Genomic DNA, 15,462 nt, shown 5'->3' with positions numbered 1-15,462 from the left:
TAGAACGGGTTTGGGATTGGCTTGAGTACTACTCAGCAAAAAAACTTGCCTTAGTTTGCCTTCTTGTTGGGAAGAATAGGGCTGAATTTCAATGTATTTTCACAGATGGAAAAGGAAGAGAAATCAAGAGCATATTATTTGGATTTCAAAGAGATTCGATGATTCTGTCTTACAAAAAAACACTGCTGATGCTCTTCTCAGCTCAATGTGTTCTCAAACGTTAATAGATTAAAAAATCCCTTGTTTAAAAAAAAAAATCACACAAAGTGATCTTTACTGTTAACAAGGCTAAAGAAGTGGTAGACACATTGATAAGAGAGTTAAAATCTATACTTGCGAAAGACTGCAAGATAGCCACTGTCTATTTTCTTTATTATGATTGATATTAGCACAATGAAAGCTTTAATTTGACAGGAAAAGCTTCCATCACAAGACTGCAGAGTAATAAGACAATTCCTCGCACAGCTAAGAAATGAGCTTGCAGGAAATACAAAACTAGGGAGAGAATGTCTACCCTCAACCATAACCATGGGTCTCAGAGAACAGAAAGAAAAGAGGATACAAAAAGGATAGAAAATCTTGAAATACTGCAAAAAAAAAAAAAATTAAAAAAAAAAAGGGGTGCCTGGATGGCTCAGCGGGTTAAGCATCTGCCTTTGGCTTAGGTCATGATCCTAAGGTCCTAGGATCAAGCCCCACACTGGGGGGGGGGGGACTGCTCAGCGGGGAGTCTGCTTCTCCCTCTGCCCCCGCCCCATGTGCATGCACTCTCTCTAATAAATAAATAAAATCTTTAAAACAAACATGAACAACATTCAAATGTAATTTGTAGTCACCGTGGGGGTGATATATAATACGTTGCATGAGTGTATTTTTTTCTTATTTCTAATAAAGATGTTTTTCACTACCACTTCTTATTTCTCTTTGTTCTTTTTTTTTTTTTTAAGATTTTATTTATTTATTAGACAGAGATAAAGACAGCCAGTGAGAGAGGGAACACAAGCAGGGGGAGTGGGAGAGGAAGAAGCAGGCTCATAGCGGAAGAGCCCGATGTGGGGCTCGATCCCATAACGCCGGGATCACGCCCTGAGCCGAAGGCAGACGCTCAACCGCTGTGCCACCCAGGCGCCCTGACCACTTCTTATTTCTTAAGTTAATCACAAGAGTTAAACAATATAAAAGATCAGAGAGTCCACCGGACCCAGACGATAGGTGATTCTGGCTATCCTGGTTAACTGAAAGCTAAATCCATGAGATTAGATGAGATCGCTAAATGAGAATCAAGAAAAAAAGTCCAAAGACCTAGACCCGAGTATGACAACTTTAAAAATGAGACATAATTACCAAAGAAGAAGAAAACCAGGAAAAGTGTGATGTCCTGGAAGTAAAGTACCCAAAACAGTTTATCAGAGGGAGGGAACGGTCAGTGATGTTACGTGTACAGACAGGCCAGGTAACATGAAGAAGACTGGGACCTGGTCACTGACTGGACTTAGCAGCACGGAAGTTACTGGTAACCTTGACAAGAGCCAGTTCAGTGGCACAGCGGCAATAAAAACCTGAGTGGTTGTTTAAGGGGAAGTAAGTGGAGAAGAACTGATGTGAGCAAATGCAGACAACACTATTGAGTTTTGCTCTAAAGGAAAAGAAATTTAGCAGTAGCTGGCAGAAAGCTGAGGTCAAGAGTATTATTTTTGAATTGTGTGTTAATGGAACTAATCTAGTAAACAGAAAACCTGATGATCTGAGAGTGGAGAGAATTGCTGAGTCCAGGTCCTAACTGGGCTAGCAGAGATGGGACCCAGTATAAAATGGGTGGGTGGCCTCCTATAGCAATGCAACCACTTCATGTACAGTGACGGGAGAGACCAAAGGTTTACTGGCTGACGGGAGAAGGTGGGAACGTGTGGTGCTAAGAAATCTCCTGATTGCTTTAGTTTTCTCACATATACTCTGGAAACTCTAAGACTTGTAAACAAAAGCCAAAAGTGGCCGACTAAGCAGTAGGTGTGGCATTCTGGGGAGCCTGGCTGAAATGAGACAGTACCCAGGCACCTTTCTCACTAGTTTTCTTTTGGTTTCTAATCTCCAAATGGCACAACCACTTCTTCAAAAGGGAGGGGGGGTGGGAAACACAAAGAAGTCTCTGGTCCATAGTGATTCTGAAATCTAGCTGGGCAAGTGCTGGAGTTCTTTGATTAGGTCTCAAGGCTGGGATAACAGTTCTCCATGGCTCTTGTGTGCATCATATCCTTGCTTTTTCATAGAAGGTAGCTTGCGTTAGCAACTTAGCAGTCTGCTTGGCCTGTTTCCTGCTGGAAGAATCGGCAGGGGAGCTCAACAGCCTCTTTTCATTTTGAACCATTTCTTTTCCTTTTCCATCTTAGCTGCAGTAAGTCTCCTGTGAATCTCAAGGAGATTCACTGCATGAGACAAAAGCTATATCCACAAATATCTTCAAGATAAGCCCTTCTCTACCTGTGCTGCGCGAACATGGCTAAAAGCCCTGTTGTGTAACTGAGACGTCTTTTGTGTGACTCTTAAGGCACTACCTTTGATTCTTCTGGGCTCTTAACAAAAGGTCTTACAGTGGCATCTGCGGCTTCATCTTTAGACTGCCATTCTCTCCGGGCAGTGCCCTTGAACTGACCTTTGCTAGGAACCCACGTCTTAAATTTGACTGTCATTTGCCAGAAAGAATGCCCGAGGATTTTCAAAACCATCCAGTCCCGGCTCCTTTTTTGTTTTAACACTCCTTCCCTCGACTTGTTTCTCTCCTCTCACCCTCCACCAGAAGCAGCAAGATGAAACCGTGGGGCACCTTCAGTGTGTTGCCTGGAAATGCACGTCGTCTGCTTTCCACGTAACTACAAACAGTAGTGTTGCTCAACTTTCTGCCAGCACAGAAGGAGGATCCCCTTTCCTCCAGCTTCCTTCCCTTTAAGCCCTCTTGTCCGTTCTCCTCAAAGTCCAAAATTTCACGAACAGCATGTTCAAGGTACCTCATCTTTCACTGACTCTTCTCAAAGTCCACTGCCCGGTTCCCAAGTCACTCCCACAAATGTAGATTTCTGCTACAGAAGCACCCAGCTTTGGTACCAGATTCTGTAGTTCTCTCTTTCTGTGTAACAAATCGCTCTCAGACACAGCAGCTCGAAGCAACATTTATTATATCACGGTTTCTGTGGACCGGGACTCCAGGTGAGACTTAGCTGGGTGCCCCTGGCTCAGGGTCTGTCACAGGCTGCAAGCAGGGTGCTGGCTGGGGCCTCAGTCATCTCCAGGCTGGACTGGCACGGATCTGCTGCCAAGTGCACTCACCTGGCTGTTGGCAGGCTTAGGCCCTCCCTGGCTGTTGGCCCTAGACACCAGCTCCTCGCCACGTGGGCCTCTCTGCAGGGCTACTCACAACATGGCAGTCTGTTTCTTCCAATGCAAGGGCTCTGAGAGAGCTAGAGGGGCAAGCGTCCAAAAGATGAGAGCCACAGTCTTTGCCATCAACTCTTGGAAGTGACATCTCGTCACTTTTGCCATATTCTATTAGTTCAAAGTGAGTCACTAAGGCCCAGCCTACACTTTTGAAAGGTAAGAGATGACACAACGAATGTAAGGACACGCATGAATACCAGGAGGTAGGAATCACTGGGGACCATCTTGGTTTATCACAGACTAGTTGAAAGCATTATAACATATTGGTTAAGAGTCCTGACTCTGAAGTAAGACTACTGGGTCTGACTCTTGCTTCTGATTCCTAAGATGAAAAACATAAAATAATAGTTGTGAGAGGACTGACACTTCTCTTCCTTTCTCCCTTCCAATCCCAACCGTCTTTAACAATCTAGAAAATTTCTCTGGTAATGGATGTAATCTGCAAACATCCAGTGCCAGAGAACATGGTCTTGAGCAACATACAAAAACTAAGATTTTGACTTTCAATGAGGCCAGGAAACTTATTTTCAATAAACTGAATAAATTAAACAAGAAAACTAAAGGATAAAGATAAACATTCAGAATTAATGAAATACAGCAGAGGAGAACATACACAAAAGAGCAACTGTTCCCACTATACATGTGCCCCCTTCCCCGGCATCTGCTTTTAAACTGTAATGTTTGTGAGACTTTCAATCCAATCTTAACAAAAAAATATATACTGCTTGTTATCTAACTGACAACTACAAGTGCAATAAACAGAATAAAGTATTAAGAATGTTTTTATTTAGATGCCCACTCATCTGAGAAATAGTATGCAACAATCAACTGGTAAGTGATAGCATTCCCACTTTACAGAAGAGACACAAGGGGTAGAAAGATGGTGTGACTTGTTATAATCGTACAGCACGTTAAGGTCTGAGCCAGAAACAGAACGATAACCAGCATATGATGTAATACACAATGAAGCTATACTCAGTCGTTTCTGATTTTCATGGATATGGCAATCTAGCTAAAATGGCCAGTGATTAAAGGGTTCATCTTACATTCAGGAAAAATAACAGTTATTTTAAAGAATGAAAGGTAGGCTTTGACTTATTTACTGTCTGAATTAATGATCTAGATTCATACAAGTAAAATGCCAAATGAGTTAATACACAGTAAGAATACAGAACTCTACAGATTTAAGTGGAATCAAAAGCCAATATTTTAGTTGGACACTTTGCTACATACAAAGCTCATTATCCTAAGAATATCTAATTAACCTTTCAATCAGTATTTGTGAGTACGTATTCTCTGATGGCCTTATGCTACAAGTACTATATGTTATTTCCCTTAATAACAGTGAGGGATTCTGAAAAAGCATTTGTGAAGGGGAGCAGCAAGCTCCCATTCAGAAGAGGATGTTAATTCTAAACAACAATGCAGTGTTTGCAAGCAGATCCTAAGTTTCAGAAGCCACACATTTCCAAAACCAAGAAGGGGAAAAAGGAGCTGGTGAAGGAGGATTACAACTCCTAAAATGTACTCTACTCATTGCAAAACAAAACTAAGGGACCTGAGAAAATGTGTCTTGGGAGTTGTAGGCTTTCCCCCCTTCCTCTCTCAAATGCTCTGACCACACTGATTTTCGAGCCCTCCAAACGAACAATTTAAAATCTAGAAAAATGCGCATTTGCTTAATCGGTTCCAAATTTATTCCCTAATATATACATTTTACAACAACAAAATTCCATATTCTGTTTTGAAACATGGCAAAAGAAACTGAACGTTAAATACTGTATCAAAACAAAGAGTATTAAAACACATGTATTAAACAGGCAGCTTTCTTACACAAGTGCAAGCTTCTCATTTATATTCATGCATAAGACTTTTAAACCAACTTAAAAATTTTTACTCTCATTTCCAAACCTTGGTCTAAAGCCATTTTACTCATACCTGAACGACCCGATAGTTATTACCCAACAACAACCCAAGAGTAATTCATCTCCCTGCATCTATCCCCTCCCCAAACCATTCTATGCATAGAACCCAATTACATGGCACTATTTCAAGAAGGTTAAATATCGCTATAGTGAATTTTTTAAAAGAATTTCTTATTTTCTACAGAATTCTGATCTAGTATTCAAGACCCTCCAGTTTACCCTCCAAGCCATCTCTCCCACTGCTATCTCTTCCAGTACCACCTATCTCTTCACTATTTCCCAATCTTTACTTCCTCCCTTCTTTGCACTCTGCCATGTCTAGTCAGTGCCCACTATGTGTCAGGCACCATTCTAGGCACAGAGAATACCAGGGCCTACACGGAGCATAGGAAAAAGACAATAAAATAAATATACAGCAAGTCAGACGGTGGTAGGTGTTATGGAGAAACTCTGGGCAGAGACGTAGGAATTGACATTTATACAGGGTGCTCGCAATACATGATCACATGGCAACTGGGCAGAGATTTCATGCAAACAAGGCAGTCTTGCTGGTATGTGGAGAAACGGCGGGGGTTTAGGTCAAGTGCTCAGGCGCGGAGGCAAAGGTGTGTTTCATATGTTCAAAGACTGGCCAGGAGTGTAGAAGAACGTAAGGTCAAAGCCTTAGCCAGGGGAGCCAGTCATACAGGGCCTCATAGGCCAGCATCCGACTTCTCTGCTAAGTGAGATACCAAGCCACTGGGGAGCTTTGGGCAGGCGAGGAATATAACGTGACTTTTAAAAGGATCATTCTGATGTCTGTGTTAAGGACAGACTTCAGGAGGGGGGTTGGGGAGAACAGAAGCCAGGAGGCCCGTTAGAAAATTATTATAATACAGACAAGACATCATGGTGTCTTGGGCCTGGGTGAAGGCAACGGGATTCAGGAGTAGTCATCAAGCTTCGTGTTTGTTGTTGACACCACACCTCTGCTCAGGTCAGTTTTCCATCTGGCTTGTCTCTCTTAGTTCTGCTAGGATCTAGTGTAAATTATACTTCCTTTAAGAAACCCTTCCCAAATCAATCCCATCTTCAATGACTGCCCACTTTTCTAAACTCCTGTTGACAACTGCCCATACCTCCCAGGGACTGGCATGTCGTCTTTGCTGCAATGTACGGTTATTTATCTATTTGACTTCTGTGTCCCTTTAACCTCATTATCCTTGAGAAAGAAAATACAACTCCTGGGATCCTCATTTTGCTCCATAAAACGGACATTCAATAAATGTTTGCTGATAATCGCTTAGAAATTATTTTCCCTCGAGAAAAATTACCATATACGCACTTCCTCCTTAAACTGCCGAAGTCAGAGAGGCCTGACACGCTGTCCCAAAGAAACCTCTGCCCATCACCCAGGCTACACTTCACCTTGAGCTACAGTTCAAAATAGCTTCTTACTTAGCCACGAGTAGCTTCTTTGGACCAGTGGTTTTCAAAGTAAAATTTCTGGACCATTAGCATCAGCATCACCTGGGAATTTATTAGAAATGTAAATTCCCAGACCCAGATATAATGCGCCTAACACTCTGGAGGTGGGGCTCAGTGATCTGTAGCATTCTGAAGCACTATAAATTTTGAGAACTACTGCTCTGGCTTCAAGATTTAACTAATTACCCTGTTTTTCCAAGAGATTTCCGGAACGATTCCATCCTGGCTCATACCCTTATTCACCTCAATCATCATCAGAAGTCCAAGACTTCCAGATGGCTCACCCCAGAGAGCTATGCACATCTGCTCTTCTGATCCCGTCGCCTGCTCTTCCCGCCCTCCCCAGCCCCAGAAGTCATGAGCCATCGTCAGTAAACCCTCCCGTATGCTCGCTCTCTTTTTTGTGATGTTCCTTTCACCTTTTTGCTCCAAGGGAAACCTAACTGCCCCTGAGAATCCTCCTTCTACTGCAGTAAAAGTTACTCTTCCACTCCTTACATACCTCAGTGGGGGGAAGCAGCCTCCTTGATCCCCATGACCATAGAGTGTTGGACCTTACAGGCATCCTCCACCCAAACTGCAGATCCTCCGGAACGGAGATCACCTCCTCCAGCCTTGGCACAGGGCTCCCTCTCTTCTCTCCTTTATTAGTCTTATCGTTCTTGACAACTTCAACCCGCCACACAGGTGATTCACCCAACACTCTGGCCTCCTAGCTGTGGTGTTGTTTCAATGTCTCCAGCACTGACTATATTTTGTCACCACTTCACCCACCCACCCACCCACCTAGCATCATATCCTGGCACTGTCATCGCCAGTAACACCATCTCCAAACCTCTCAAGCACTTGGAGCACACCACCCTTACACCACCAAGTCTGCTGGCTCTGGCAGTTCTCCCACACCACATTTCTCCAGCCTCCTTAAGACCTCAAAGCTATGCAAGGACCCTACCACTTTTCCGCTCCCCCTCCTCCTCCCCCTTCCCACGTTCTTACTTCCCTCCTAAGCCAGTTCAGATTCCAGGGCCCAACACTATACACACTCTTTTTCAAAAGTCTTAATTCCTTTGCCCCCTTTTCTCTTCATGTAACTCATCTAATAAAATCTTAACTCCTGGTCAAATGCAACTATCTACGTATTCCTCTCGTGTGTCTAAACAACAGAAGATTGCTGGATAAAAATCACACAGCTGACTTGCCAGCACTCAGGTCAAGCAGATGACCACGGATCTTTTTTTTTTTTTTTTTAAGATTTTATTTATTTGACAGAGAGAGAGAGAGAGACAGCCAGCGAGAGAGGAACACAAGCAGGGGGAGTGGGAGAGGAAGAAGCAGGCTCCCAGCGGAGGAGCCCGATGCAGGGCTCGATCCCAGAACGCCAGGATCACGCCCTGAGCCAAAGGCAGACGCTTAACGACTACGCCACCCAGGCGCCCCGGATGACCACAGATCTTAAGCCTACTACACCCTCTATGGTAAGTTCACTCCCATTTTTTGAGATGGACCACTATTTCACACCATGTCCCCACTCCTTAAATCTATAATATCTCTCCACTCCCTATACTGCCATTTTCAGCTCTGTTCATCTTGTATCTATAAAGAAAGCAGAAACAATCATAGGACTCCCTCTTCTGCCTGAAAACAATGCTGCCAGAAGAACTGCTTCTGGCCCTACTTAACTAAGGCCAATCCCTCTGCTGTGTGCTGGGTATAACATACTCTGGTCCTGCCATTAGCTTCTTTCTTTTTGTCATCCTCAATTTCTTCCCCTCTACTGGCTCTTTCCTACTGACATACAACAGGCTTTAATACCACCTTTTAAAAATTTCCCCTTGAGTATTGTATGTAAATGATCAATCACTGAATTCTACTCCAGAAACCAATATTGCACTGTATGTTAACTAAGTAAAATTTAAACAAAACAAGTAATTACAAAAAAAAAAAAAAAAAAGAAACAAATACATGAATTCACTGCCATAAAAATTAAGTATCAGAGATAATGCTCTGGGACGCCTGGGTGGCTCAGTCGGTGAAGCCTCTGCCTTCTGCTCAGGTCATGATCCCCAGGTCCTGGGATAGAGTCCCACATAGGGCTCCCTGCTCAGCAGGTAGTCTGCTCCTCCCTCCGCCCTTCACCCACTTGTGTGCTCTCTCTCTCTCTCTCAAATAAATGGGTAAAATCCTAAAAAAAAAAAGCTCACACTGAACTGTGTTGCCGTTTTGATCTTTTATCCTCACTAGAGGCAAACACTATGAGTTTTGTCTACGTATTTTTCTAGTTTTTTTGCATATACAGGCATTTATAGAAAAAATATATATTACTTTGATTCTTAAAAATTAAAAAAATATTAAAAAAAATAAAACATCTTCCCTTGAACCCACATACCCATCCAGTCCCTGCCCCAATTCTTTGCCCCACTCTACAACTAAACATTCAACAGCCTCACCTACCAATTAACAACCCAGCCCATTCCAACTGGCTTTTTTATCCCCATCATTCCAACTGAAAAAGCTCTTACCCAAGTTCACCAATAACCAACATCTTACCAGGCCAATGACAAATTATTTGGTCTTAAATTATCCAAACCCAGCCCTTTTCTCTCCAGAGTATATGATAGCACATACTTGCTTGTCTTCCTCCTACCCTACACAATTCTTAGTACCCTCACACCTCTACTGAAATGCAATGGGCTTCAGCCTCAGCCCTATTCTCTAGTTAGGGTTTTCACCAAGGCTTTAAATATGCAAAGTCGAATCTCAACCTTACAAACCCAACTCACACTTCTCTGAACTCCAGACTCATATCAAATTGCCACTAAAATTCTCCCCTTGGATGGCTGAGATCCAAACTTAACAAGTCCAAACCATAAGTACTGTTTTTTTCTGTGGACTGTTCTGTTGTAAGGAAATAGCCCGTCCATCTTCATTCTTCAACCCAAAAGCTGAATAACCCAGATTCCTCTTTCTCACCACACAGACAAGCCATCTTTAGTCCTATCAAACTGCCCTCCAGAGTCTAAGTCATCACCTCTTGCTTTGACTACAACGGCTTCTGGACCTCCCTTATCACTTTCCCTGAAGAAAGCCACTCTCCTGCTTAGTCTCCTCCGTTACTGTCCCATTTTAAACAAATCTCTATCATGGGGAATTATCTGGCCCCCACCTACCTGTCTTCCTACAACCTTTTTGCTCTCTAACATTCCAACCACACCCCTCTTCTTTCTGTCCTTTGTATACCCCAAACTCATTTCTTTCTGAGGATTCTGTATTTACCACTCCTTTTGCTTATAATGCTTTCCTCCCATATTTTAACAAGATGTTGTTAACCATTCAGGCCTATTTCACCCTAAAGCATTCAGAGTCATATTTGTTTACATGTTTACAGTTTTATTTTCCCAGTTAAAAAATACAAACGCTTTACGGGAAAGAGTTTTGTCTTGTTCATGCTCTTTCCCCACCCCTGAGAAAATGACCAACACACAGCTGTCATCAATAAATGTGTTAGCCACTGGAGTCTCCTATTATTAATACAATCATTCGTTTAACCCCTTACAGTTTTCTGAGCTTTTAAAATATGCATCAAACCAATGTCACCCACAATATAAATATAAATTCTCCAATAATAATAGAAACCTCTTACTATCTTTCTAATATACAAATCTGATCATACCTGATCCTGCTTTAAATCCATCAATGGTTCCTTACTGGAAATAGAAAGCAAACATCCTACACTGTTCAGATCATCTGGTCTCCACAATTTTAAAATTTTCATCTGCCACTATTCCACTCATTACACACATACAAGCCACACGGAATTATATACGGTTCCCAAACATATAAACTATCTCACCAATCACCAAAATCAGTGACCCTTTCTACTCCTCACCCACTCTGCCTGCCTGTCTCTGCCTCTGTTAAAGACTTCTTTGAACTCCTAGATGCTCTCAGCATATTTCAGTTCTCTCTTCCTGCCACTCTTTTACCCTGATTTCCTAGAGTGCTGGTTTTCCTCCAGAAGAACAAGCTCTCTAGAACCTTGTTCCCTGCTTCCTTTGAGGGTTGGTTCATCTACCAGACATTACTTTCTCTTCTTGCTCTACATTTTCTGCCATTTTTTAGGACATTCTCATCTTAAGCCATCATCATCATACCTGCACACGGTTCAATTACCATTGTTGGAGAGTTCTCACAAATTTATGGCTTAAACCTCTATCTACCCTGTATTTCCAGACCTAGGTAGCCAACTATCTAAGCAGAATTTCCCCGTGAACATTTCAAAGTTCCCCTAAAATAGTAAATCCAAATCAAACTCATGATACCCTTCGGCTTCCCTCCTCCAAAAACCCTGGTCCTCCTTCCAAATGTTGACAACATCCCACCAATTTTTTTTAAAGATTTATTTATTTATTTGAGAGAGAGTGAGAGCATACACGCATGTGAGTGGGGGGAGGGGCAGAATGAGAAAATTCTCAAGCAGACTCCCCGCTGAGCACCCCCATCCTGTCAAATTTACCTTGGGCACATCTCTCCTACAGTTTCACTGGTCTCGGGCGTTCTCTGCCACTTCCACTATTACACACCAACACCTCGCCTCTCTCTACACTCTTACTCCCCTCTAATCTGTGGAGGTATCTTTTTAAAAAAACAAATCTAATTATCAACTCCACTTCAGCCTACTCCCAATCCTACTTAAAATCTTTTAATGGCTTTTCACTGCCAAGTATCTATTCACGGGATCTGGCCTCCAGTGTTATCTGAACTGAACTGTTTCTACATTTTGTGATAACTCAATTCACTGTTCAGTCTAGTTCTCTCGCTGTGTAGACCAATTAGAATGGCGAAGTTGTGACCAAAAGTGAGCATTAAAAGATTAGCCTGCAGGTGCCTGGGTGGCTCAGTCAGTTAAGTGTCTGACTCTTGCTTTTGGCGTGGGTCGTGATATTGAGCCCCACCTCAGGCTCTGTGCTGGGGGGAGTCTGCTTGAGATTTTCCCTCTCCCTTGCTCTTTGCCCATCCCCCCACCCCAAAAGAAAACTAATGCTAGAAAGGTCATACACTGGCAAATGGCGTTATCGGTACCAAAAACTCTGTCCTCTGACTCATAGTTTATGACTTCCATGTTTTAGGATAAAGCCATCAGTTACCGAGACTATTATAAAATGGCGGATCATTTTTCTGAGATGACTCTGTTAATGTTTCCAAGAACTACCACATTCTTTTCACAACCTGGAAAACCAAGGTCTATAAGGCTAAGTAACTTGTCTCAAGTAATTAATAGATATGGAAACAGAATACAGCATACCTTATTTTCATTTCTCTAGTCTAGCCCATAGCACGCTAAATGGCAGCAGTGATAAATTAAACACTACTGAACAAATAAAAGATGTTACAAATGGTGCAGTAAGGTCTGAGGCCAGACAGACCAGGGTTCAAAGCCTACCTCCACCAACTCTCAACTGTGTGACTTTAGCAGGTTACTAAAGTTACTGCAAAATGAAGCTAATGGCCAACTCCCAGGTGTGCTAAGGACTAAATGAGGTAGACGCCTAACATATATGTTACCACTCAATAAACAAACAGTTAAAGTAAATGAACAAAAACATCAGCTTCTCCCAAAAGAGAGTGTGAAAAGAAAAACAGCCAAAGAGTTAAAAACAGATGGGACTGAGCTTCCAGCTCTGCCATTTACTGTCATGTGCTCTCTCTCAGTCTCCTTCCTCACTTGTAAAATAGAGACAATGATGCTTAGCCCTTAGCACTGCTGTGAGGATGAAATAAGATAACATCTAAAAGCATTTTCTTAAGTGAATAGCAGCATACAAAAATCATTATTATCTGTGTACACACGCTCACTGCTGCTGTGTTCTAAATGCTTTAAGGGCATGAGAAGTCTTCGATCATCTTTGTCTTTGTACCAGCTGGTAGCACAGTCCTCTGCCCATCATAGGCATCTGTTAAATGTTGGCTGAGCATAGTTATTAAGAAGACAGGGCTGAACTATGACAAAACAACAGTTTAAAATGAAATCTACAAGTTCATCCATTGAGAATATGGGTAAGAGAGTCTGGGACCAGCCTAGCTAAGATCAGCTCAGACAGAACACACCCTAATTTCTGGGAATTTAAATAAATGGTCTATAATTTTGTTTATTGGATATAAATTGTATAATCACCGAACAAGTAAGTTCCCTCACTATGGGAATTATGTGTCTCCTTCCCTCCCTCCCTCCCCTCCCCTCTCCACCCTCCTCCCTGTTTTAGGCCATGAAGAGGAGAGAGAGAATATAAAGGACATAAGGAATGCTTAACAGTATTGTACCCTCCACACACGCATACACAACAGTAAAAAAAAGTTGAGAAAAAACAATGGGGATGTTCTCCATCAGGAGGCAACTTTAACGAGGGTTCTCTAGTCACAGATACCTAAAATACTAATTAAGGGGAGATATTTCACATGAAACTGGTGTCTGTTTATCAGAGTTCTCCCTACACAAAGTCAAACACTTCCTTAATTTGCTAGACGAAATGCTCTGGGGTGGTGAGCAGTCTGTCCATGCAGATGTTCAAAGCAAAAAGTTGGCTTGCGGTAGGTCTTTCCTGAGCATCTACTATGTGCCATACACCACATCGTAGATGCTCTCAGATTCTCAGAATAATCCTGTATGATAGGTATTATTTTCCCTCTGGGACAGGTGAAGAAACCGAGGTTCGGAGAGGTTACGTAATTTGTTCACGGCCACACAACTGGAAATGACAGAGGTGGGATTTAGGCCCAGTGAGGTCTCAAAACTCATATTCTTGGCACCATACCATGCTGTCTACTGATGCTACCAAATTCTCTAAAAAGGAAGGGGACTCAACAGGAAAGTGGGGAGAAGATCTGGCAAAGAGCCATAGACAGCACAAGATGGTGCTCCACCTCAGAGGCACCCAGAACCAGATTAAGGAGCCACGTGTAACTACGCAAACCAAAATGCCTGGATGAGCTCCCACTTTTATTCTTCAGATTCTTCCGAATCTATTCTTCAGGTTCTAAGCACGTCAATACCACTCAGGGGTATTAACAACTGAACACAGTTCAGTAATTTTTCCAGAATTCTGAGAAATAGTACCTGTAACTCACTGCTGGTAACAAACCAAGCAGGCAACAGGGATGATTACGTTTCACAGTTTTCTCACGCTTACCAAGACCCGAACACTCCCGCACAACTGGGTGTCCTTCTGGCATATATACTGCTACCCAAATCCACCTCACAGGGTCTGAGCATTAGAAGAGGTTCTCTTACCTTATGGATGTAGAAACTGAGGCTCGGAGCAGTTCAATGATTGCCCAGTGTCACATGGCTGGGCACTGGCCTAGACAAAACTCCGATCTCCTATTCCTTGGCCGGCAAATTTTCCCCACCACACTCCTCAATGCGTCCCCACTTGACGCTGGACCACCAAGATGTCTTTCTCTGTATCTGGGTGTTATGCAGCTGTGGTTCCTTCCGGACATTTTCACTGAATTCAACAAATGTATGGGGCACTGGGAGAGACGATGCAGATAATAATAGAGCTGACACACATTTTGCCCTCTGGACAGTGCTACTCAAATTTTCAGGTGTCACAGCACACACAGACAATTGTAATATTTTTAAGGCACAAAGTGGCAAACTAGAATGCACGTGGTCCAAGTGACCAGGGAATCCTGGGCCCCATCTGGCTGCTCCAAGGGTGGAGGGGAATAGTTATGTTGGCATATGTGTATCGCAGTCCAACATACGGCACTTTGGTTGGGAAGCTCTGTTCTAAGGCTAATAAGTACAGGGGACTGAGACAAATTTACAAATAACTATGAGCACAAAGAAAGCAACTGAGGAGACTGGCACTGTCTGCTCTCATCAAACATAAATGAGTAGAAATGAGATGAATTCAATGTGCTTCCTTTCATAACTCGTCTTCCAACAAATCGAGACTGAAGAACCCATCCTCTGGTCAACATAGAGCTGATCAGTCCCACCAACAAGGACGCAAAGACCCTTGACACAGACACCTTGCTCACAGGAAGCCAAAAACTACTTAAAGCACATAAAGTGTGTCGGAAAGTTCTTTGACTTCTTACAAACACTAGAAAAATAAATCAATAAGAGGAGGAAATTAAATTTCAAGGTCATATTCAAATATGAAGGGAGAAGCAGGAAAAGAAGCCCCTCCCAACACACACACACACACACACACACACACACACACACCCCTCTGTGACCAAGATCCATCTCCAGAAACCTAGTTAAAATTCTGCCTTCTGATATTTATAAATTTAGTCTGCCTGAGCCAAGTAGGTTTCTGCAATTCCAGACATCTAGGCTGAAGGGCAAAGGGCAAAGTGAAACTTTCAAAAGCTGGCTAGTAGCCAAGGGCATCACATCGAAGAGGCTCCCTTAGCAACACACAACAGCTGTCTGCTCAAGAGAGGGTGCCGCCATCTTTGCAAGGGGCTATAGATGCTCTTATTTTCACAACTAAAAGCGAGGTGTTTTTTTTTTTCTTGTATTATTTTCCCTGTCACTCCCCTAAAAGTTATCATATCTCCCAATTTCAAAACCTCTCCAATCCCAGTATGTTTCTCTTCATCCCAAATTACAATGTCATCGTTAACGATA

General features: G+C 42.7%; 1 protein-coding gene across 27 annotated transcripts in view; it reads right to left on the bottom strand.

Annotated features, from left to right (window-relative positions):
• Positions 1-15,462, bottom strand: part of RBFOX2 (RNA binding fox-1 homolog 2) — a 269,661-nt gene that overhangs the window by 128,219 nt on the left and 125,980 nt on the right. The window lies entirely within an intron of this gene.

The sequence above is a fragment of the Ursus arctos genome, unplaced genomic scaffold (assembly GCF_023065955.2).
Source record: "Ursus arctos isolate Adak ecotype North America unplaced genomic scaffold, UrsArc2.0 scaffold_21, whole genome shotgun sequence".
In the NCBI taxonomy this organism is placed as follows: domain Eukaryota; kingdom Metazoa; phylum Chordata; class Mammalia; order Carnivora; family Ursidae; genus Ursus; species Ursus arctos.
This window is presented reverse-complemented; position numbering and strand designations above follow the sequence as displayed.